Consider the following 25,895-nt stretch of genomic DNA (forward strand, 5'->3'; position numbering starts at 1 on the left):
CTGTGACTTCTACCAGTATATCATTGGCCAAAGCAAGTCACATAGCAAACCTGCGTTTGGGGAGGAAAGTATGTTCATCTAAGAGAAACTATGAGAAACCAGGGAATAGATAAAAGAAAGAGTGAGGAAATAGGACAATAAAATAATCTACCACAATTTCTTTCAACAAAATTCAAGTAACTTAGATTCAAAACAAAAGACAGAAATGGGATGAAGGGACAACAGAGGGATAAGAAAAAAGAAAGGCTAGCAGATGGAAGAAAATAAAAATGAAACTGAATAATAGAATGAAAAATGCTATGAAACATAATTTTGTAAAATAATTTAGAATTAATTACAAAAATTCAGAGAAAATTTAATGTAGAAAATTGAGTTAAACATCTGGCAATTACTTGGAAGTACTCATCCAGACTGGAGAAGAAAGAAAATGAAGATGAAGCAACAGCAGAGAAGGTGTTAAATTGGTGAAGAGCATACAGAGATCCAAATTCAATAAATGAGTCTCAAGAGTAGGCTAGAAAACACACTGAAAAGAAGAATTTATAGAAAAAAATTTTGGAGAAGAATCTTAAAATTAAAAGTGATTACATCTGAAAGCTAAAATAACATTCTGGTTTATTTTCTGATGAAAAGAGAAAAAGACAATAAACCTATAGGCTGAAAAAATGTAAATTACAATAGAAGAACAATGAAACCTCGACCTTTTCCCTACCACTTTAAAAGCCAGAAGAAATGCAAAACAATGTCTGCAGATCCATTTGTAGCAACATATTCAATATCTATTCAAAACCCAAGTTTTTCTTCATGTATAAAGGGGACTAAAACAATAATGAAGCAGGCTAGGTAAGGAATCAGTAGACCAATCTGGAACCTGGCAGAAAAAACGCCACCATTGAACACTTGGTTCTCAGTACCCCCAAGATGGCTGCTGGAAGACACTCACACGATTCTCCCATTCCGAAGGAGATTTCCTCCAGAAGCCAGGAGAAGCCCTGGATATTCTCCAGGGGACTTATCGTTAGGCCCATCTGGGGGATTAATGGGTGGGATAATCAATCAAAACAGCAAACAGCTGGAACTCCTCCCATGCCATTAGCAGAGGGGTGGAATATTTAGTGGTTTAAAAGGCAAGCAGGAAGCAAATGGCCCTGTCCCTGTGCCTGTTTGTGCCCTATTCTGGCCTTCTTCACCGCCCCCTCGATCAATATGCAAGTAAGCCTCGGGATTTAGACTCTATTAGGGGGAATTGTATTCTATAAATCAGCCTCTTTATCACTCTTCAGTCCTTCCTTTTTATCTGGGACCCATGATCTGTTATTTTCTCCCATTTCTCTTCCCTTCCTACCTTAATAAATTACTGGCCTTATCAATGTGGCTTGCTCTTGAAATTAATTTCTTGCAGTTTAGTCAAGAACCTAGACAAAATCCAGTAGCAATATCACCGAAATGTACATCCCGGAAATAACAAAAACAAACCCTACTCAAGAAAATACTCTACCAAGATATGGAAAGGAGAAATGATTGTATAGGAGTCATGGATGTGAGTATTAGAAAGCATTAATCATAGCATCAATTGTAAGCAATTGTTTTAATGCTATTATATCAAAATGCACATTTTAATAATGTTTGAAAGAAAAGTAAATGAGCCATACCATAGTATGAAAATGATACTTTAAAGCAAGATGTTGGATATAAAATCATAGATTATATTTTTAAAAGGACGTAATGAGAGAGAACCACATGAAAGTTTGTGACACAAAATTATAATTCATGAACTTGAAGCTGAATAGCGAAATCCAGAAATGCTTAAAGCAAAAACTGTTTTTTAAAAAAGGAAAAAAATAAATAAAAAAGCAAGGGCAAAGTACATTATTATATCTCTCAGTCCTTGTTAGAGCAAGCACAAAAAAAATTAAGTTAGATAATCTATTGGGATGCCTTGGTCAATAACAGAAAGTGGAATTCAAAACAGATTAAAAACCAGTGAAAACATCTTTTGTTTGTCAGCAGAGACCAAAGTCTTCAATCTTCCATTCTGCAAATTTCCCTATGGCTAAATCTCTTCCTGTTTGCAAGATCAAAATCACACTTTTCATCCATACAGGCAGATATGACAAGGTCCTGGAGATGATAAAGGATAATTTATTCCTTATTTACATGCTCTTTTTCTTTTTTCCTTTTTGAATGAAAAAATATTTTATAATCAAAATCCTGCTAGCAGATTTCTCTTCAGTTTTGTTGGTCACTCCAACAGCAAAGACAATTTATTAAATTGTTAAACAATAAACAACAAAGGTTAGAAAAAGAAAAAAAATTTTTTTAAGTGAATGAGAAAGAATAAAGCTGAAAACAGAACATAACTCATTTTTGAAAACTGTAAAACAGTAGAATTGGCAAATAATGTCTATAGATATTTTGCTAGAAATCAAACCAATAAGAGACAGAACATTTAGTGTGGTAAAATGTATGTATATACAACTACACAAAATTAGAAATAAAAATAGAAAAAAAAACTTTGGTTGTAGAAGATCTTTTAAAAAGTCTAAAAGACATATAATAGAATACATGGAAATAAACACAGAAAAAAAATAGCTTTCTATTCTACTACAATAAAACACAAGGCCTAAATGTTCCAGAGTAACAGAAACTCTCATTAACTACTGGTAAATATGTAAAATATAGAATCATTGTGGAAATCTGAGAATATGTACCACTGCTGAATGTATTACTATGTATTCCCAGCAATTCCACTCCTAAGTAGATCCTTAAGAGAAATGCATGCACCAAAAGACATGCTCAATTGTATCATAACAACATTATTTGTGATCATCCAAAACTGGAAACAACCCAATTGCACACCTACTATAGAATGGATAAACACACAAAATGGAATTCTGGAAATCAATGAAGAAGAATAAACTGCAGCTAAATCCAACAACAAATCAGAAATGTAATCTTGAACAAAAGAAAACAGACACAGAAGAGGACATATACTATAATTCCAGCTACATGAATTTCAAAATCATACAGAGCTAATTTATCACGACAAAATTTACCCTAGTGGTTGACCTTGGAAGATTAAAGATTGGAAGGAGGACTGGGAGAGGCAACTGGAGACCAAGTAATATGTTTTATCTTCATCTAGATTGACATTACATGGGCATATATATTTTGTTGATGTCTATTAGGCTGTACAGTTGCTATTTTGCACAGTTCTTTGTATATGTTATACCTCAATTTTAAAAGTTTACTTTAAAAAAATTCCAGACAGCCTGAGTTCAAAACCTTCTCCTACTTGTTAGATGTTTTTACCCTAGGGAAGATTCATATCCTCCCCAAGCCTATTTCCCCCTCAGTTTAAAGAAGATAATAATTGTTACTTCTTCAAGTGATTGTTGTAAATATAAGATAAAATCATTCATGTAAAGTGCTCAGTACAGTATCTGGCTTCTAGAAAGCACTCAGTAATTGATGGTGTGATTGAGAATTATTTAACATTTAGTTTATAAGAAGGAAATAGTAAAGCTTTACCAAGGATTTAAATTGCTTAACATATACAGAAATTGCATGTTTATAGGTAAGATGATATAATCCATCATGTTCATAAATACATTCAGAAATAGGCTAAAGAGACCCATGAGAGTTATGGCCATGGCCGATGGGGTTAACTACCAGTGCAGATGGCCCCTCTTTGGAAATGGTGTTTATGTGTGATGAATCTGGACTCAGATGGGATCTCCCTTCATAAGACTTTCATGCTAATGTGCTGGAGGTGCAGTTAACGTTGGGATTTAAGATATATTTAGGGGATTTGAATCTCTGGACTGACAATGTGATAGCCAGGTCCTGAACCTCAACAGACTCCAGCACCTACAATCTGATTTATTGGACTTACCACACTCAGCTAAGATGGAGTTGAAGAAGGACAATCACCACACCATGGAGCCTAGAGTGATTACAACTGAAAATGGGAGGATTGCATCCAGCATCCATGTGGAATTTGAGCCTCCTCTTGACATAGAGGTGCAATGGACACAACCAATCCAATGTCCACATAGAAGAGGTGGTATTGGATTGAGAAAAGTGGACATGGTGGACGATGGGTATGGGGAAAGGCAGGAAGAGATGAGAGGTGGAGGTGTCTTTGGGACATGGAGCTGCCCTGGATGGTGCTTCAGAGGCAATCACCGGACATTGTAAATCCTCACAGGGCCCACTGGATGGAATGGGGGAGAGTATGGGCCATGATGTGGACCATTGACTATGAGGTGCAGAGGTGCCCAAAGATGTACTTACCAAATCCAATGGATGTGTCATGATGATGGGAACGAGTGTTGTTGGGGGGAGAGAAGGGGGGTGGGGGAGCGGGGTTGAATGGGACCTCACATATATATTTTTGATGTAATATTATTACAAAGTCAATAAAAAAAAAAAAGAAAAGAGAAAAAAAAATAAAAAGGCTAAAAAAAAAAATACATTCAGAAATAAACAGGAAAGCTTAGTGTTTTTCTGATATCAATACTTACTGATATTAAATAACACATCAAATATAATTTCTATAAAAACTTTCAGTTTCTTTTTTTTGAAATAGAAAAGTTTTCTCAACTTAATTTGAAAGGATAAATGGGTAGGAATGACCAATTAAAAGATGGGAATAAATGGTGTCCAGGGCAAGAGTTATTTTTGTAATTATTTCCATTTTTTGCGGTGTTTATCCCAGTTCCTCACACATATCAGGCCTTTGATAAGGAATAGTTCAAGGAAGGGAAAGAAGGAAACAAAGATATAGTTATAACCGATATGATCACGTCATCACCGATCATGACCAAGTTCACATAAGCCAGAAATAGCATTGAGGTAAGCATTTGCAAAGCTGGCCTTCCAAAAATAAAGGTCAGATTTTGATAAACACAAATGCTGCAGGGGATCTCTGGTGATCCTCAATATGTATATCTAAAAATCATTATCAAGATTTAAAAATTAATCCCATATGTGAAGGAACTCAGTGTCCAAATGTAATAATAATTTATAATGAAGAAAAAGTAACCTAAGTGTTCAAAAATAAGAATATGCTTAAGTGAAATTTTTGTAAAATTTTATAAAAATTTATCCTTAAATATTATGAATTAAATATTAAATAGCATTATTTACTAAGTATTAATATTTAGTAAAATAATGCTGATATATTGCTGAATAAAAAATAGCAAATCTTATGTAAAAAATATATATTTTGTAAATATATACAAAGATAGAGATAAAGGATACAGTAAAATCTTTGAGGTAGTTATTTGTGTGGCTAAAGGATAGTACATTTTCATTTATATTTTTCTGTTTTCTGTGTTTTCTGATCTGAATATATATTCTTTATTAAGAAGAAAATGTTAAAAATGTTCTTTCCTTGGAGAAAGACCAGTAAGGTAGGAAAATCACGCAATATCAGGTGCTTGTTAGATTTATGTCCCCTCTGAAGTCTGGCCTTGTTTCTCTTTACCATGCCTTACCTGGTCAAGTCATTTAGCTTCTCTGTTTTTGTAAATGTAAAATGGCAAGATCATTAAATGAGTTGCTACCTAATATTATGAGTTGAACTATGTTCCCCAATAAGACATGCTCAAGTCCTAATATCTACTCTCGTTAATGTGATGTTATTTGAAAACAGGGTCTTTGAAAATATTATTAGTTCAGATGAGGACAAACTGGATTAGGGTAGACAGAGGGTCATCTAATCTGACTAGCGTCTTTATAAGAAGAGAACTGGACACACAGAGGTGTCAACACCATGAGATGATGGAGACTGATACTGAAACCCAAAGACTGGCAACAACCCAAGGCAAGAAAGGATTCCCTGTTACAGATTTCAGACTTCCAGCCTCCAGAACTGAGACAATAAATTTCTGTTGCGTGAAGCCATCCAGGGTGTGTTACTTTGTTATGGCAACCCTAGGAGACTAAGACATATCTGAGGACAAAATGAATAAGCCAGTATAAATAAGTGGAAATTTAAATGTTATACCTGCTGAAATTCCAAAAAGAAAGTCAGAAGAGGCAAAGGAATGGTGGAATTTTATAACTTCAAGGAATTATACAGAGGGTTTATTAAAAAAAAAAAAAACCAGAGACAGTTTCTTACCTGCGTTAAGTGCTCTGTTTGAAATAACACTGCAAGTTAGTAGCAGAACTGTGATTAGAGAGGCCTCACATCTGCAATAACTTATATTTAAATAAATGTGTGCTTTTTAAATGGTAATTTAATTCCAACTTCTTTTCAAAAATCACTAAATTTTATTATTACTATATTATTAATATGTAGTCTTTCAATCAGTTATTCAACAACTATTTATTAAGTACATATGTGCCCACCTCTATATTGTCTGTTGGAGCAGTAATGATGAGTAAGTCTGCATTCAAAGAGCTTATAAAGGGTGATGAATAATAGAGTATCATGCCAAACACAGTGGGTGCTCCTAAATGCTCTTCTGTGTCAGAGTAGAGGTCACAGACACTGTGTCAGAAGAGGAGGAAAGCAGAGAGGTGGTAGGAGACCGGTGTGAGAGGGTAATTAACTCCTTTGTCTGGCTTCTATTTAAGACTAAAATTAAAGCATGCACGACATGCAGGAATCTTAATGATCTCCAAAATCTGATTGCTTGACTTGATCAATATCTATTTTCACATTCCTATTTTCTGAGGTGAAAAAATTCAAAGCATATTCATGGTATGAAATTGGTATTTATTTATAATATTAAAGATGTGCTATTAGAATCCAAATCCAGTCATCAAAGAAATTTAAGGTCATTTTACTGAATTACTTTCCTATTATACTTTACCAACAAAGCCCTCAAAAGAAATGTATTCTTCTTTGCCTTTTTAATTTAGGACATGTTATGAAAAGACTTTGTGTTTTGAGTATTCACTCTTATTCTGTAAACGATAGGGAAATATAAATTGTGTTCAACTATAATAATTTTTAATCTACCCATTTTGAAAAGTCTTTGACATAAAGAACTACTTAAAAATTATAAAAATATTAATTAACATTACAATATCCTACTTAAAATATTTCTCTACAATCTCTTACATGACTCCTCCATCAGAGAGCAACTATTGTGTTCTATGTAACTAAAAAGGAATTACTACTTGAGATTCTAACACATAATACACAGCTCAAATTTTCTCAGTATCTCTCATTTATTTCTAAAAATTGATAAATCCATTCCATTTAAAAGTATAGGATAGTATATCTTCTTTGTAAATTTTTATTTTTGCTAATAATGACTTCTGCCTTGACATCTCTTGCCCAACAATAATATTGATACATGAACTTTGGAAAATATTTGGTCTATTTTGTTCTATTGTTTTACATTTCTTTTTTAATTCTTAATTTTTAAGTTGTGAAATACTATGAAAAAGATTGTATATAATATAAATGTATAATTTAAAGGATAATGAAATGGTCACCTAACTCACCACCTAACTTAAGGAGCAGACTCTCACCAAGACCTATGAGTGTCTGAGCTCTCCTCTCTGAACACATCTCTTTAATTTTCACAAGATACCACTTCTGTGCTGAATTCTGGCCGAATCATTCCCCTGCTTCTCTTTTTTGCTTAAGAAAATATGTAAGTATTCCTGTACAATACATTACTTCTAAAATTCACTTAAAAAGACTCCTATTTTATGTATTCAAGAAGGGCATATGTTTTCCTTCATCAAAATTTTATTGATATTTTTCTAATGCTAATTGAATGTATATTTTCATTGCAGGAATATTACATAATGCATATTTCTACTCTATTAATAATGAAGGTTATTTTCAGAATTTTGCCATCATGAACACTGCTATCATGAAATCACTTGAGCACAGCCCCTCGTATCTAAGTATAAGATTTTAGTCCATAATAGGTCTTCAATAAATAATTGTGGAATAAATATAATTACATTAAATGAGTAGACAAAGGAAAAATCAAAATCAATTAAGACTCAAACATTACCTCCTACTCTTTAAGGATCCAAAGGGTAAGATGACAAATCAGAATATAACTCATGATATTCTATGATAGAAAGTTATATGCAATTCAGTGTAGCTCAAAGGCCTTCTGGGGGAAAAATTAATCTTGAAGTGGATGGCATTCTTCTGAGAATGTTGTATTTTGGGAAATTCTGACTCCAATCTTCTACCCCAACACATTGTCATTTGCAGTCATTATTTAGATGAGCATTGTTGAGCTGCCAGCCATTAAGGTGGTCAAAAAGGACAACAATCCAAACTGAAAGTAACACTTAAACCTTTATTCACTTACTGCATATGCAGGCAATAGGCAAAGGAAAATAGAACTGCCCACTCCCTAATGTTCCATTTTCCCAATGGAACAGTGCCAGGAAAGGGTCAGTAAGATAAGTGCAGGTTGGGTAGCATTTCACTGCCCAAGAGTCCCAAACAAAGGGCTTCTGCTGGAGTGGGAAAGAAGAGATGAAAGAAGGGACTGGCTAGCCAACAGAGTGGAGAAAACTAGATTAGTCAAAGCTCCCCAATTAGGAGGTCTCAGTAAAGGTACATGAAAAATGCTTCAACTGAGGCCCCAGTAAGAAGATATCCAAATGGAGGATCTAAGGCTAGGAATACAGAGATGCCTATGAACATGGCTGGTAGGGGAATGGGTGGCCTACATCCTTGACTGCAACTCCCTTCAGAAAACTGCAATGCATTGACTGTGTACCACTGGGTGGGAGGGCAGCTTTCCCCTGTGAGTCCTGCCAGGCAAAGTCTTGTAATTGCCTATGGTCAGGCCTGAATGATCACACATTTGGTCTGGGGCCAGAATTCTCAAGTATTATGGTAGATTATCACAGTAATTGTCCCCAGTAAATCGCATCCCTACCCATTATCAACTCTCAGATCGGAAATATTTTCATGTTTCCGCACATTTAGGGATTTTGGAACAAAAGTTACTGGACCTAAGGTTAAAGGACAAGTCTTGTAAGTTAAGAGGATTGAATAGTGAGAAAATTATGGGATATTTACATCCAGAGGTATACGATTATATATCAAAAGGAGATAAAACCCAGAAACTTTCATACTTTCTAGTGGTTATAAACCAGAAGACTCTATCTTTCCCTAGATAAAGTATTACATTCCAAAGGTGAGAACCAAAGGAGCTACCTCTTTTTTTCCAAAGGAGAATTTGTTTATATTAGGGAGAAAACTGTCTCTCCCTCTCTCAAAATGTGAGAAGGACTTCTATGCAAGAAATACTATATAAACTGCTAGAATCATAATTTTGAGAGAATGGTTTCTGGATTTACAACCCCTAAAGTATTTGTAGGTTAGCTGAGAGCTGCTTCTGCTGGTCCTACTGGAGCTCACTCTGGTCACTGCATTCTACTGGTGGATTGGTTATGGGCTGGTTCAGCCAGGACAGTGTGCTTTGACATCCCTTTGACCAAAACAGCCCAGATGGCCAAGCTTAGAGTCACTGTGGGAAGAGAATTCATGAGGGAGTAGATTATAATTTTTTAATATATTTATTTATTCATATTATCATAAATGTAAACATGAGGTTTCCGGATCAAGGCAAATGTGAACTTTACCTACTGTGCTCTCATTGCACAGCTGAAGGGGTTTGGGTCAAAGGGAAGCAAAGCAGTTATTTCTGTAAGTATTAATGATATACGTACTGTATAATGTTGCAAAATATAGTAAATTATTCTTTTTAAGAACACATTTGGGGGTTATTGGCAGTATATTACTGAAACAGAACTTCATATGTAGAAGTGCAGTTGCATGGCTTTGGGATCTGGAGGTTAGAGGTTGGAAAAGCAGCTAGAAGGCTATTGGCAAAGGCTGGAAGTACAGCAAAGATACTGCTAGTGGAGGCTGGAAAGACAGAGAAAAATTATTATGGAGGATGGAAAAAGAGGGATCCATGCTTCATAAAAGTGAAATAATTATGAGTTATTACTATAGTAGCTTGAAACATAGAAAATGTACCTAATGAACTTGGGATTCTGCTAAGGTTTCCTGGCAAAATGATGTATGTGCCCCTTGGCTTTCTCTTAGCTGTGTGTGATATGCTAAAGGAAAAGAGAGATGAGCTAAAAAAAAAAAAAAAAAAGTATTCAGTTTGCAAGGAGAAATTTAGAAGAAATATGAGCTGTATTGGAAAATAAATTGTTTCATATTTTCAGTCCTTCATCCAGCCAATGATTCTTAAAGTAATGTATGACTTCAGGGTAAAGATTAAATCAAGAATGTGGTTGTAAAATGCCTCGTTAAAACCTCAGAATGATTTAAGATGCTTTGTAGATGCTTTTAGGTAAACAAAAATATTTTGGGGAAGCTTAAGAATGTTGTCCAAATTCAGCATAATGCGTTATTTTCCTACTGCTGCTATAATGAATTATCAAACTTAACGGCTTAAAACAACACAAATTTATTATCTTACTGTCTGGAGATCAGAAGGTTGAAAGCACTAGGTTAAAATCAAGGTGTCAGCAGGGCTGTGTTCTTTTCTAGAGATTCTAGAGGATAACATCCTCTAGATGTTTCCTTTTTCAGCTTCTAGAGGCTGCCTGAATTTCTTGGCTTGTGGTCCCTTTTAAGTTCAAAGGTAGAAATGTCTAATTGAGTCTTTCTCACATATTATCTCTCTGACATTGATTATTCTGCCTCCTTCTTCCACATTTAGAAATTGTTTAAAGTTTTCTGGCCAAGATAATGGAATAACTGCTCCAGAGCTCTGTCCCTGAACAGAAGCTTTATGCAACAAACAAGAGCTGGCATAACCATCTCTATCAAAGTTCTAGAAAGCAGTTAAAGGGTTGCAGTATCAGGGACAGTTCCAAATCAAGAAAAAGACAACAAAACTGATAGGTTCTCTGAGGACTTTTTGCTAGCATTTCCCCTACCTCCTCACCAACTCAGCACTGAAATAGTCATACTCCCCGTAAGCGTTTCTGGTCAGGTTCTAGAAGAGGCAGAGTAACCCTTGTGCTCAAACTGGGAGCATATATATCTGTGACAGTCTGTTGGGTGGCAACCTGAAGGACTGAACCAGAACACTCATTGAGGCTCATCATACCAGAACTTGACCTGTATGTAGAAGTCAGCTTACAGAGCTTTTCTACACAATGCTGTAAAAGAACAGCAAAATCTCCACCACCTGGGGCAAAGGTTTGCTAATTTGGGACATGCAGTACAATTGCCCAGGACAGTGAGGCAACACTTTCATAGGAAAGAGAGTACTTTCTGATCCAAGTAAATTGCTTATTCATAGGGCCATGTGTGCATGCCCAAGACAAGAAACACATACAGAAAAGAGGAAGAGGACCCTATGCTTTGGCCTTGGGCTATTATCAAAACTTATTGTTAGGACAGATGAGTTCTGAAGGAAAGACTTCACATAAGGCAATCCACAAAGCCTAATGAAAGTGGTTTTTTTTTCTTTTTCTTTTCTTTTTTTTCTATTATTTCCTGGCATTCAAGGAAATCACTGTCATAGCACTAGCTGGATATAAGTTTAAGGAAGAGATTCTTCAGTGTCTAAATTTCAGTGATAACACATTAAAATATAAAAATGTCCAGGTTACAACAAAAGATTATAAAACTTATAAAGAAATAGGCAGTATGGCTCAAGCAAAGGAACAAGGTAAAGAGATAGAAACCATCAACAAGGAAGACAAGAGCTTGGACATATCAGATAAAGGTTTTACATGAATGATCCTATATATGTTCAAGGAGCTAAAGGAAATCATGGAAAAAGAAATAAAGTAAATCTTGAAAATGATAAATACAAAAAAAAAATCAATTAAGACATAGAAATAGTGGAAGGGAGCTAAACAGAGCCGAAGGTCACAGTAACAGAAATTTAAAATTCCTGAGAGACTCGGTAACAGAATGGAGATGGCAGAAGAAAGAATCAATGAACTTGAAGGTAAATCTAGTGAAAAGACCCTGTCTCAGAAGCAGAAAGAAAAAAGAATGGGAAAAAAAAAAAAGTGTACAGAGCATAAGAGATCTGTGGTCCATACTTAAACATGACAGGAGTTCCTGAAGAGCGTTACAGGAGTTCTGAAGGAGAAGAAAGGGGCATAAATTAGATTTAAAGAAATAATAAACAAAAACATCCCAAATTTAGCAAAAGACATGAATATACACATCTGAGAAGCTCAACAAACTCCAAACAGGATAAACCTAAATAGACTCCTTACAAGAAATATGATAATCAACGTCTAAATATAGAACATGAAGAATTTTTAAAACCACATGTGAAAGTCCATGTGGTATAAACAATGAAGACTTAATAAGACTAAGTGCTGATTTACCATGGGAAATCATAAAGGCAAGAAGTCAATGGGATGACATTTTTGAAGTGCTGAAAGCAAAAAATTGCCAATCAAAAATTCTATATACAGTAAAATTGTCTTTCACAAATGAAGGAGAAGTTAATACAATCACAAATTTAAAAAAACTAAGGAAGTTTATCATCACTTGACTGACCCTAGAAGAAATGCTAAAAGGAGTAGTTCTTCATGTGGAAAGGTTGAAGTCATATGAAGAAATATAGATCTCTAGTGAAGGTAACAAAATGGGTAAATATAAATGCCAGTATTGCTTTATTTTTGGTTTCTTACCTCACTTTTTACTTCTTACAGGATCTAAAATGCAAATGCATAAAAAGAAATGGTAAGTCAATAGTCTGGGGCTTATAATGTATAAATACATAATTTATGATAAGAACTACATAAAAGTGAAAAATGGAGGGGTATATAGACCATAGGGTGTGTATGCTATTGAAGTTAAGCTGACATCCAACTGAATAAGATTATTAAAGATTTAGGATGTTTAATTTAAGTTCATGGTAAACAAAAAGAAAACAATGGGTATATATGCACAAAAATAAATAAGGAATCCTAAAAGTTTCACTACAAAAATGGGCAAAGGACTTGAATAGACTTTTCTCCAAAGAAGATATACAAATGGCCAATTAGTACATGAAAAAATGCTCAATATCATTAGTCATTAGGGAAGTGCAAATCAAAATCACAATGACTTACTGCCTCACAGCCAGTAGAATGTTATTATAAAAATGGAAAATAATAAGCATTGATTAGGATGTGGAGAAATGGGAACCTTAGTACATTGTCGGTGGGAATGTTAAATAGTGCAGCCACTGTGGAAAATAGTTTGGCAGTTCCTCAAATAGTTAAACATAAAATTCCCATATGTCCCAGCAACCCCATTTATCAGTATGAACCCAAAAGATTTAAAAGCAGGAATTCAGACAGATATTTGAACACCAATGTTCACAGCAACATTATTCACAATAACTTAAAGGTAGGAGCAGTTCAAAAGTCCAACAGATAAATGGATAAACAATGTATTATAGTACATACAATGGAATATCATTCAACCCTAAAAAGGAATGATGTTCTGATACATGCTACTACATGGATGAATCTTGAAGATACCAGATTGCATAAAATAAGTCAGACACAAAAGGACTGATATTGTATAATTTCACTTACATAAAATGGCTACAATATGAAAATTCATAGAAAGTAGAATACAGGTTACCAGGTGGAAGAAGATGGAGATGGAAGGAGTTAATGCATTTGGGGTGCAGAGTTTCTATTGGGGGTAATAACTATGTTCAATTTGGGGTAATGAATGTGTTCTGGTAATGGAAGGTGGTGAATGTAACACAACATTGTGAGTGTGATTAATCCCTCTTACTTTTTGCTTAGGAATGGTTGAGGTGAGAAAATTCATGTTGTACACATGTTTTCATAATTTGAAAGACAAAGGAAGAGATTAAAGAGACAATAACAAATAAAGGCAAAACAAGACCCTGGACTGGATCTAATAATGGAGGGAAAAATACCCAAAAGGGCATTTTTGAGATATATGAAAAACTTGAAATATAGACCATAAGCTCTATATAATGTAAAATTTACTGAATTTAATAACCATAATTAAGATAGTCACATACATGAATATTGTTGTTCTTAGGAAATGTGCATGGGAGTATTAAGTTTCTAAGGAGCATAATGTATACAACCTACTCTTAAATGTTTAGAAAATAGAAAGATGATAAATACATGATTAGATAGGTAGATGATAAATAGATAGATAGATAGACAGATAGATAGATAGGTAGGTAGGTAGAAAGACAGAAAGATATAGATAGATAATATAATGATATGGCAAATGTGGCAAAATATTAAAAGTAGGTGGATCTGAGTAGCTTGATTGGGGGTATTTGGCATTCTCTGTATGTGGTTTATATTATTTTTGCTATTGTTCTGTAGGTATGATATTGTTGCAAAATAAAAAATGAAAAAAAAAAAAACCTTGTGATTACATTGGACCTACTGGAGTAATCCAGGATAATCTCCTTATTTTAAAACCAGCTGAATAGCAAACTTAGTTTCATCTGCTACTTCAAATCCCCTTTGCCATGTAACAATATATTCACAGGTGCCAAGCATTAAAACGTGGACATCTTTTGTGAAGTCATTCTTCTGTTTACTATGCTTAACACATCCAAAGTAGAGAGATCCATCTTGAGAAGAGTTATGGATGTGGCTTGTGGGACATTTGGACACGAACTCCAAAAAGCTTTTAAGATTTACAGAACACTCTCAAAGAGAAAGGAATTGGTGAGAGCACTGCCAGGTTAGACTAAAAGGCACTGAGACTATTTAAAATGTAAAGAGGTTTCTAGGCCCCCAGATTTTCTTTAGTTAGAAAACTACTCGGTGGCAAACTAAAGACCTTTTCTTGTTGAAAAGGAAGGTCCTCTCAGATGGCAGAGTTAAGAACTCAGGATGCCTATTGTTCCCACATAGCAGAAGTGAACTCCAATAAGAAACGTTCCTTGTATCCAGATAGGAGTCCTGAAAATATATGCTTAGCTAAATTTCAAAGTAGCTGTGGACCAGTGACTGATACCTGCCTTTCATTCCTCCCTCTTTTGGGTGGGGGTGGCTATTTTAATTGTCTTGCTCCTGTCTTGCCACTACATAATATGAGGGGAGAAGATAGCTCATTTTTTTAAAAATTCACAGATCTCTGTATCAAGAGGAGGTATATCTAAGAAGCTTTGTCCACATTCAGACGATGCAATTAATGAGATCACAAACATCCAGCCTGATGAGACTTTGGGGGCTCGGAAGTAGGTAAGTACATTTAACTCTGGACTCAGCTATATAAATTGCATTGGCTAACGGGTTATGAGTTAATGTAACACAAATGTAAACTTGATTAAATAATTGCATATGACCACTTGCCCTCTCAGAGGATTCCTGAACCATGTGAGGATGCCCTTTCTAGCCTCCTTAAGGATATAAAACCACATGCAGGGAGAGAGATTCAGCCATCCCAGCTGCCCTAGCTGAGTCCCAGCCAACCCTCTTGCTGAATGCAGCCAAATAATGAATCCAGACTCGGGCAATTGGTACAATTCTGAAAAATAATAAAGAGTTGCTATTTTAAGCAATGTTCTTGGGACGGTTTGTAATACAACAACAGATAACTAATACAGGCATATACATATATTAATAATTAAAATGTAGCTTTTTAAAAATCCATCATGCTTGCCTCAATTTATTTAACTTTTACTTTCCTTTCTCCTAGAAGAAAATTTTAGTGGACCCAATATTTTTATCCTTTTCTTTGATAATAAACAGTTATAAATATCAATTCTGAGGTTGAAATTTCTACTCTAACTTAATAACTACAGTTTTGAGATCAGTTTAATGTCAAATACTCCCATTCACTATTTAGGCCTGTTTCTTGCTGGAATCCTGAAAAACTGAAGCAGGTAGGGGAGATGGAAAATCTTAGCTTCTTTTCTTCTCTATCTAGCATATTTTTCCTCCCTTCACAGCTCATAAAGAAGGATTGATGAACACTTATAAGCTTTCCTCCCATCTCTGGGTATGACCAGTACACAAAACCAATTCCTTCTCTTGTGGAAGAATCTGTGGGAGAATCTCTTCCACAATTCCATTGACCCAGATGGATGTTGTTCTATTCTAGATATTCTCTTTCAACCCCTTCTGCACTACTCAAGGGTCCAGAGCATTTATTCTACCACTGACCCACAGGTACCCTATGAATCCCTTGCTTCAAAAATTCTTCAGCAGGCAAACTAATGCTGCTCCAGCCACTTGTACTGCCAAGGTAACTTTAGCTTACTCAGGCCAGGATCAAGCCCCAACTTCTGCCTGCCATCTGCAGGGAACATATTCCAAGTTCTCTGAGTGGTGCCACAGAAATTGGGTTTGAAAGGAAAGAGGTAGCGTTCTACCACTCCTTACTATCAAAGACCTTTCCACAAATCTTGCTTCTCTTTTCTTACTCTCCTTTCTCTCTTCATAATTTTTATATTCAGACAGCTAATCAGAGTTATGGAATTGGTTCTTGACCATTTTCTTTGCAAACTGAATTTGAAAATACGGCAAAGAGAAGGTATTATGAAAAATCAATTATGACTCTAGGTAGTAACCACCATAGCTATAACCAGTGTCTGAAAGCAGTAGTGTTTGCTGTTTCCTTGATGTGGGCTATGGGTGGAAGGCTCTTTGTCTCTTCAGAGATAACTAAGTTGTTTGACTTGTGGGTGTGAAATGGTAAGAGGCTGCAGTCCTGCTCTTAGGGACCAGCAGGCTCCAGTCCCAGGAAATGTTTAACAAAGCAAGGGCTATAAACTTTAAGTATTTAGGGGAAATGCAAAAACCAAGGCTTATCTAAAATGTCTGGAGTCCTTGCTAAAAGCTTACCTAAGATGTGGAAGAGATATATGCTAATTGAAGCCTATTGAGAACTGAAACAAAGGGACGATTTGGCCTTTCCTCTCTGTATAAAAGACGTTTGAAAATCTTGTTCCGGGCTCGGGATTCAAACAGAAAGCTCCCGAGTCCGGCCGGCCGTCAATAAACCATTTTCCTTCTCAAAATCATTCCTGAGTCCTGGCCTCTCTATACTCAAATAATTGAACTTCTCTTAAATTCCACAACATCCTTGGCTGCAAACTGCTGCTTCTGTGCCCAGTGGCAGCCGCCGTTCTGTTACCGGGAACAATTCTTTGGATTTCCAGTCATATAACCTCCCTGCCTACTTCTCCAGCTCTCCTGAAGTTTCAGTGAGCAACCAAAACAGGAAAATAAATTCCTTTGTTTTTTTAATCAGTCAAAATCTATTTTAACTGTTTGAATCAATACCTCAAGGACACAATAATATGAAGTCTCCTTATATAAGTGTTCTTTGCTTAGAGAGAGCATTGGAAAATGACTCCTGAACAGCTAGAGAAAGATATAGATAGCCTATTTTAACTCTCCCTAGGTTACCCACAGGCTTTGACTTAAGCAATTACAAAAACAGTTTTAGTGGAATTTAATTAGAAAATTAGAAGATCTTAAGAATTCAGTTCAGTGCATTTTGAAAATTTTATCTATACCCATATAGCTACCACCTCCTTGTCCAACAGTAAGAAAGCTGACTCCCATTTCCTTAACACATTTACTTATTTGAGTAATCTCTTCATATATAATCAATCACCCATCTGCAAGGATCCCTTCCCACACACGGATGCCGTCCCCACTGCACTTGGCTCCAAACTCCCATGCAGGGCTGACTACACCCTCATGGTCTCCCTATTCACCCCACTCACGCTTTAATTTATTAACCATGGCTCCCTCCATATGGGTGCTCTCCTTACCCTGCCAGGCTCCCATCCCCTTCTGTGAGCTATCAAGTCTCCCCTCTCTCTGCTGGCCTGGATGCCTATTGTGCTCTGCACTACCTGGAGGGCTAAAGTTTCCAGGAAGGGAAGTACAGTAGAATGGAACTAGGAAGAAGAGTTGTTTTGGTTTTAATTCACATTTACCCAACGCCTAGTGATGGTGAGCATATTTTCACATATTTACTGTCCATGCACACTTTCTGTTATTGAATACCTGTTAGATATTTTACCTATTTTTTAAATGGATATTTTATTATTGATTTCTGGGCTTAATTAGCATGTTCTTGATGCAACTTTTTGTCAGACATAACTACTGTTAATATTGTTCCAGTATGTGGTGTGTCTATTGATGTTTTGATGTCTTCTTAACGATGTTTCAATGAGCAAAATTGTTTCATTTTTATGAAGTTTGATTTATATTTGTTTGTTTGTTGGCTTTTTAGGGCTAGTGTTTTTTGTGTCCAATTAAAGAAATCTTTGCCTTCCCCAAGGACTCAAAGATACTTTCTTACATTTTCTTCTAGAGATTTTATGGTTCTGAGTTTTACCTTAGATCAGTGATTCATCTCAAAAATAATTTGGTGTATGGATAAGATTTGTATTTGTTGTTTTAAACTACTAGCTTGGGGTGGTTGCTTATGCAGCAATGGATAATCAGAATGTTTTGGCACCTGAAAGTGGAGTACTGTCACAACAAATTCTAAAATATGTTTCACTGGCTTTGGACCATCTTTGTGGAACCAGGACTTAGTGATTCAAGAAATGCAAGTTTGGTATATTCTAGGAACTGAATAAAGTCAGTGTTGCTGAAGCATTGAGTAAGCAAGGGGAATGGGATTGGAGATGATTCTGGGGGGTAAATGGAGTGTATCATGCAGGGCTTTTGAGGCAAAAAGGAAGCCATTGGAAGGGTTTCCCATTAAATAGGGGACTTATGGAATCTAAAGTTTTGAAAAGGATACTATTAAAAAGCTGACATATAAATAATGAGCAATAAGAGTAGCACAAGGGAGACTAATTAGAAGGCAGTTTTATGTAGTCGAGGTATGAGATGATGGAGTCTTAGGCTAGAGTGTTGATGGAGGAGGAGGTAAGAATTGGTAAGGTTATTTTAGCGATGTTAGTAATGACATCATCTCCTCTGATCCCTATTTTACTCCTCTAATGTATGTGACTCAGTGTTCCCTTTGTGGAGTCCAAGGAATTTTTTAAAGACTTCAACAATTGACAATCATGGTTCCATTTTTTCTTTGCCGAACAGAAAGCTCATGGCCCAATTTGTGTCTGAAACACATGAAGTTATTGCATTTATCTGTGTATATCTGTGTAATGTTTTTCTTACTGTTCTCATCCATCTTTTGTTTCCATAATTGCTTTCTCTGGCTTGATTTCTTATTTTGATTACATTGCCCATATTTTTTAAGCTGCCTCAAATTCTGTATGAAATGAAGTGGTATAAAAATATATGTGTGAAGTAACCCTGCATGAGTCTAGATGACAAGACTTTTTGAATCTGTGATAAGATGCAAGAGGAACTAGACTGAGCTTGGTGTGGGCTAGATTGAACTTGATTATTTCCTACCTGTGGGTTTTTGTCCTGAACCGGCGGGGGCGAGTCCAGGGGCCTGTGGGAAGAATCAGGGGTAGGGGCAGGAGTCGAGAGAAGAATGGAGACAAGATAGGATTCTGATCAAGTCTTCGTTTATTAGGGGTAGGGTAGGGGTATTTATAACTAGGAAGGAAGAAGGTAGTACATACTGATGACAGCGCATGTGTTGGTAAATGATTATGTAACTAGAGTTTCAGTTTTTGCGCCACACGCATGCGCAGATGATTGTTTGGCAACTTCCGCGTAAAAACTTTTGCGTGCTTTAGGGAGTGCCCAATCGGAGCCCGGGGGAGTAGCGTAAAGAGAAATAGAAACTTAACTTACTTCAGTGAGGACGGGGGAATAGAAATCTAACTGGGTTAGTATCTAAGATGGCGTTTGGTAACAAGATGGCCGATACAATACTAGTGCCAGAGGCAGCTTCCCACAGGTTTTATAAAATCAGATAATCCAACTTTAGAAAATGTGCTAGAATTGAACAATTGTATGTTTGCCTCATTAGGGGCAGAGGGCCAGAGCAAACCTCCTTGAGTGAGAGTGATGTAACCATGACCACATACACACACACACACACACACACACGGAATACCTATCAAAAAAGAATGGAAATTCCTTTTGTCAAAAATTCTGGAAAGATGTGAATCTTATTAGAGAAAATGAAGATTTCAGCATCAAATCTTTAGCAGGAGAAAAGCTTAAAACGGTTTGGTCCAATATCCAAAAATGTAGATGGCTCAGCTAGTCCCACATGTGGGAGGTGAGCAGCCCCTCCCACATGGAGGTGGTCTGGGAGCAAGGTATGGCTCTGAGCCTGGATGGTAGCTGTCATTTACTCTCTTGATGTACTTTTTTCCATTATCCCTTAATCACTTATGAACTCCATTAAAGGTTATGTCCGGTCTCAGTGTTGTAGGAAATTGCAGAAAAAGGTATGAACCCAGGGGAGCACAACATTCCCTTCTTGAAGACCAAGGTTGTGGTCACCCTGGTTATTCACGATGGAAGAGCGCTTTTCCAGTAAAATGCCAGACTCACAAGAAGTAATACCCTGCTACCTAGGGAATTAAAGGCAAGATGGTGATAGGATTCTGTTCTTGAGCAGAGCAAGCTGGAGGCTGAGGAACATTTTGTGGAGGCTAACTCTAAACAATAAAGACAGTAGAAGTGAAAGAAAAGGTAATTTAGATTAGACATGAAGAAAGATCAGCGTGTGTGGGGGGGTGGGGGGGGCATCAATCCATCCAGTCCATAAGAATTCTATCCCTTTATGTAAGATCTCTTCTCATTTGTAAATGTTTCCATGTATCCTTTTGCTGTATTTTTTTCCCATCTGAATGCCAGTCTAGGTATTTCAGAATGAATTATGACTTTTTCTGTATTTAGGCCCACCTTCTTTTCAATTTATAAGTGAGAAACACAGACCTATTTAGAATGGGATGGCATAATTGTTTCAGTCTAAAGTCATTGTTTTTTTTTGAAGTGACAGACTTTGATATAAACAAATTAGTAAAACAAAACCCAGCTACTTTCATCCAACATAGTAATTTAGTAGCCAAGAGATTATTTAAATAAGTAAAGTCTAAAAATGATCATTTTAAAGTCATTAGTTTCAGCATTTACTTAGAAAATAACTGACTGTGACAGAAAGATCTGAAATTTTTTGAAAATTATGGTGTTTTCATCCGTGGGGAAAATAAAATCTACCTACTGCCTGTCATAACCTGAGAGAAAGGCATAAGCATCAGTGATGATTGACTAGTTAGTATTGTTAATATTCCTCAAGTACATATGCTTATTTCTGTATAGATATTTATGCTGACATTTTTTTCTTTCTGCACTAGGGACTCCATTTTCTATAAAGGAAAACTCATATTCTAGCATTCCCCCAACACTAATGAAAGGTCTTTGATGGCAAAATCCAGGCATTAATAGGTCTTAATTAACCTATGTAGTATATAAATCCATATGCTGTTATAAAGATAAATTCAAGTTTTAAAGCTGCTAAAAAAATAATAAATCCAGGTATCTATTTCGTTACTTAAAAAAAAAAAAGCTGTCACAGGCACCAAAATACTCAGGCAGTTGACTAACATCTCTATCCAGAACAATAACAGCAATAATAAGGATAGGTACCATTGATTGACTACTCACTAAGCACTGTTCCAGTACTCAACATGCATTAGCTCATTCAGTCCTCAAAGCAACCCATGATTTAAACATTATTATTATTTCTATTTTTAGACAGACTTACTTGCAAATCATACCATCATCAGGTAATTTTCAAATTACTTTATAATGATAAATACTGAAATATGAACTGGAGTATCTTCATGTCAATATACGGCATCCTCTTTCTCAAAGAAGACAGCATGATAACCTGACCTGACCTTCCTAAATGGAAAGCCCAATTACTTCAAGTGATGATAATGAAATCAGAACAATTAAGTATTCTAAAATCAAATACTTAATAACAACAGGAAAAGAAGTCCTGATACACCTCACTTGTGATAGGAAAAGTCTTACCAGTAAAAGCAGAACACTCAAAATCCATTTCCAAATCACCATTTAATCTCTTTGTTAGGGTTGACTTTGCTATTCAGTAGTTTCATCATTTGATGATTTATGGGAGTGGATGACTAACAGAAAAAGAAGGAAGAATCAATTTACTACTTAAAAATGACAGAAAGCAATATTTTAAGGAATATGTAGCAGCACCACATAGCAGAGTACAGCAGTGTATAGTGCAAAGTAAGAAAAAATAAAATATAAACTAAAAAAATGCATGACATAGTAGTTAAAAACAGAACTCTGAAGCCAGAATGCCTAGGTTTAAATTGCAGCTCCACTGCTTGTTAACTATATGATCTTAGGCAAGTTACTTAATTTCTCTGGCCTGATATTTCCTCATTTATAAATGGGAATAATGATAGTACCTACCATTTAGAGTTTTTGTGAGAATTCAATATATATAAAGTTCTAGAACAGTACCTGGAACATAGTAAGCACTATATGAGTGTTACTTATTATTTAAATTGCTTTGCTTTTGAAAAAGTAGCCATGTTTTCTTTTGTAAAGATTTAAGATTTATCAACACCTTTTTCACATACTAAGGTAAGCCAATCTAATTTGTTTTTTGCCTGAAACGTCCTAAGGCTTGCTATTGACAATTAAACTACACTCCACTCAAAAATAAAATAAGATAAAATAAAATAAAATGTTTTCACTATTTTTAAGATTCTCTTTAAACATTTTCTTTCCTAATAGATTTTAAAAAGTGAAAAGACAAGTTTGGAGCAAGTTTACTCACTATGGATCCAACACAACTACGTGGGTCAATGTTTACTGGTACCACAACGTGAGATAAATTGCTAACACTACGGTTCTTACTTGCCTTGAGATTTGAAGATGCCCCTCTCACTTGTGAAGACCCTTTGTTGACTGTGTTCAGTTTAAATATCTTTCAGTTCCAAATTTAAAATGATTTAAGGTTAAGGTTAATGATTATTAAAATGTTAGAAGAAGAGCCACATGTTAAGGATAAACTGAGCAGAAAGAAGATATATTTGAATCATACATTGACATAGGCCTTAGGCAGGTAGACAAAGCTTAGTCCTTTTACTTCTCTATTCTGAGAAGGACAAATTGGCTGACTCCATGCAACAACATTTGTTGGTGGAAGGGAACACAGAAATCTTATATTGAAAAGTTAAACACATGTCACAGCAATCACACTACTAGATATATATCCAAAAGAATTAAAAACAGGGACTTTTTAAATATTTATATTTTATATAAATATTTTATATAAATATACATAAATATTTAATATTTATATTTATATTAATATTTAATAGATATTTGCACACCAGTCTTTATAATAGTATTATTCACAATTGCAAGAACATATAAGCATCTCAAGTATTTGCCAACCAATGAATGGATAAACAATATATGGTATCTACATATGATGGCATATTATTTAGCCGTAAAAAGGAATGAAATCCTGATGCATGTGATAACATGGGTGAAACTTGAAGACATCATGCTAAGTGAAATGAGTGAGGCACAGAAAGAAAAATATTGTATAATCTCACTGATATGAACTAATTATAATAAGCAAACTCATAGAGTTAAAATCTAGTACATTGGTTACCAATAGATAGATTGGAATAGAGAATGAGGAGCTGATGTTTAATTTGTACAGAATTTCTATATAGGTTGATTGTAAAGATTTGGAAATGGATAGTTGTGATGGTAGCACATTATTGTGAGGTATTTAATAATGCTGAATTATGTTTGTGAATGTCTTTGAAAAGGTAAGTTTTGCATTGTGTATGTCATTAGAATGAAAGTTAGAAGACAAAACATGGGACTGTATAACACAGTGAAACCTGTTGTGAATGATGAACTGGGCTTAATAGTACAAGAATAAGAATGTTCTTTTATGAATTATAGCAAATATATACAATTAATATAAGGTGTTAATAATAGGATGGTATATGTGGAAATTACCTAATGTAAACTACGGCTAATAGAACTATTTTAATATTCTTTCATCAATTGTAACAAAGGTACCACTCAAATGCAAGGGTCAACAATAGGGGGTTATATGGATGATCGTACTTTACATGACTTTCCTGCAAATCTACAACTTCTCTAGTTCAAATAATAATAATCATTTTTTTTAAAGTTGCTTCTGCTAAAATTTAATGGGTTGATATGTGTTTCTGTTTTGGATGCTGAAAATATTCTGGATATAAATGATGGTGAAGGTTAAACAACATTGTCAATGTACTTAATGTCACAAAATTAAAAACTTAAAATGGTAAAACTGAGAAAAATAATTTAAGTTTTAGGCACAGGTTAGAAAAACCAAATAATAAAAACTGTTCTGGGCTCTAACTATACAGAAAGCATGTCGGGAACAGTTCATTTATGTGTACAGTAATAATTTTATATTTTAAAAATCAAGTGCTGCTTGCCTATGTACTTTGAAAAATTATAAGGTACTTTCATTTAGGGATCTTAGCTAACTGCTATTATTCCAAGTAACTTACAAATTCAAGTTATTTGAATTCAAATAAAACTTTAAATACAGTAAACAGAGAGGTTCAACAATGACAGGGGAGGAATACTGGTGTGGGATGTTGTTGATAGGGGGCACATGGTTGGGAGGGAGTTCTCCAGGGCATATAAACAGGGTACATAAAATGTTTGAATATTTTCATAGTGGTTACAGTTAAAAATGACAACTGAGGGAGTGCCAAGTTGCTAGCCAGGGGATCGCTCACATTCCCTAATGGAACAGCAACAGTCCCCCAAGTGCAACAGCAAAGACTGAAAAAGAAGGATGGTCCAACAATGAGCCCTTGATACTAATGACTATGCTTGTGAGCCTGTGCACCTGAAATAAGAACTAGGCCTAGAGCTGTAGGATGCCTAAGAGTTACCTCGTGAGAGCCTCCATGTTGCTCAAATGTGGCCAGTCTCAAAGTCAAACTCAGCATGTAAATGCATTGCCCTCCCCCCAGCATGGGACATGACTCCCAGGGATGAGCCTCCCTGGCTCCAAGGGATTACTATCAAGTACCAGCTGATGATGTAACTAGAAAATGACCTTGAATAAAAGGGTCAACTCAAACCAGCAGAATATCTCACCCTACATGGGATATCAGGAGTTAAAAATGATTTTTGACCTTGAATAAAAGGGGGAAATGGAAAGGACAAATGAGTTTATATGGCTATGAGTCTCCAAAAAAGAGCCAGGAGGTCATCAGAATGGTCACCCTTATGCACACCCTTATGCACACAGCAGAGTCCCAGAGATAGCAAAGTAGATACCACCCCAGGTAATGGTTCTTCTGAGGGCTACAGAGACCCACAGGTTCTATGGTCATGGCAGATGAAGTTCAGTGCCATGTCAGTTGGACCTACTTTGGAGTTTGTGTTCCTAAGTGTGATGGAGTTGGGCTCAAATGTGATCTTCATTCACAAGCCTCTCCTGTTACTTTTACTGGACCTGTGGTTGGTGCTGGGGTTTAGCATATACTCAGGGGACCTGATCTCTGGACTGTCCATGTGATAGCCAGGCCCTGAGCCTCAACAGACTTGCAACTCCTACCCTCTGGTTTATTGGACTTACACTAGCCAGCTAACATGGAGGTGAAAGAGGTCAACCACCATACCAGGGAGCCAAGAGTGCCTACAACTGAAATCAGGAGAATTGCATCCATCATTCATGTGGAATCTAACCCCCCTCTTGATATAAATGTGGAGTGGACATAACCATTCCAGGGTCCACAGGATGGGGGAATAGAGTATGGATCAGGGTGGACTTACTGATATTCTATTCATGAACTATTGTGATTAGTAATGGAAGAAAAGGTAGCACTGATGTGGAGAAAGTGGCCATGGTAGCTGCTGAAGGCAGGGAGTGGGAAGAAGAAATGTGATTTGCGGGCAATTTCAGGACTTGGAGTTGTCCTGGGTGGTACTGCAGGGTCAGTTACTGGACTTTATATGTCCTCCCATGGCCCACTGGG

The 25,895-nt window shown here is 35.8% G+C and overlaps 1 protein-coding gene and 1 pseudogene across 1 annotated transcript in view; one reads left to right on the forward strand and one right to left on the reverse strand.

The window, feature by feature from the left end:
- Positions 1 to 25,895, reverse strand: part of LOC131277892 (endogenous retrovirus group K member 6 Gag polyprotein-like) — a 422,186-nt gene that overhangs the window by 55,037 nt on the left and 341,254 nt on the right. The gene's annotated exons all lie outside the window — the stretch shown is intronic.
- LOC101419916 (isoamyl acetate-hydrolyzing esterase 1 homolog pseudogene) overlaps positions 11,894 to 25,895 on the forward strand; it is a 43,173-nt pseudogene continuing 29,171 nt past the window's right edge.

The sequence above is a fragment of the Dasypus novemcinctus genome, chromosome 1 (genome assembly GCF_030445035.2).
Source record: "Dasypus novemcinctus isolate mDasNov1 chromosome 1, mDasNov1.1.hap2, whole genome shotgun sequence".
In the NCBI taxonomy this organism is placed as follows: domain Eukaryota; kingdom Metazoa; phylum Chordata; class Mammalia; order Cingulata; family Dasypodidae; genus Dasypus; species Dasypus novemcinctus.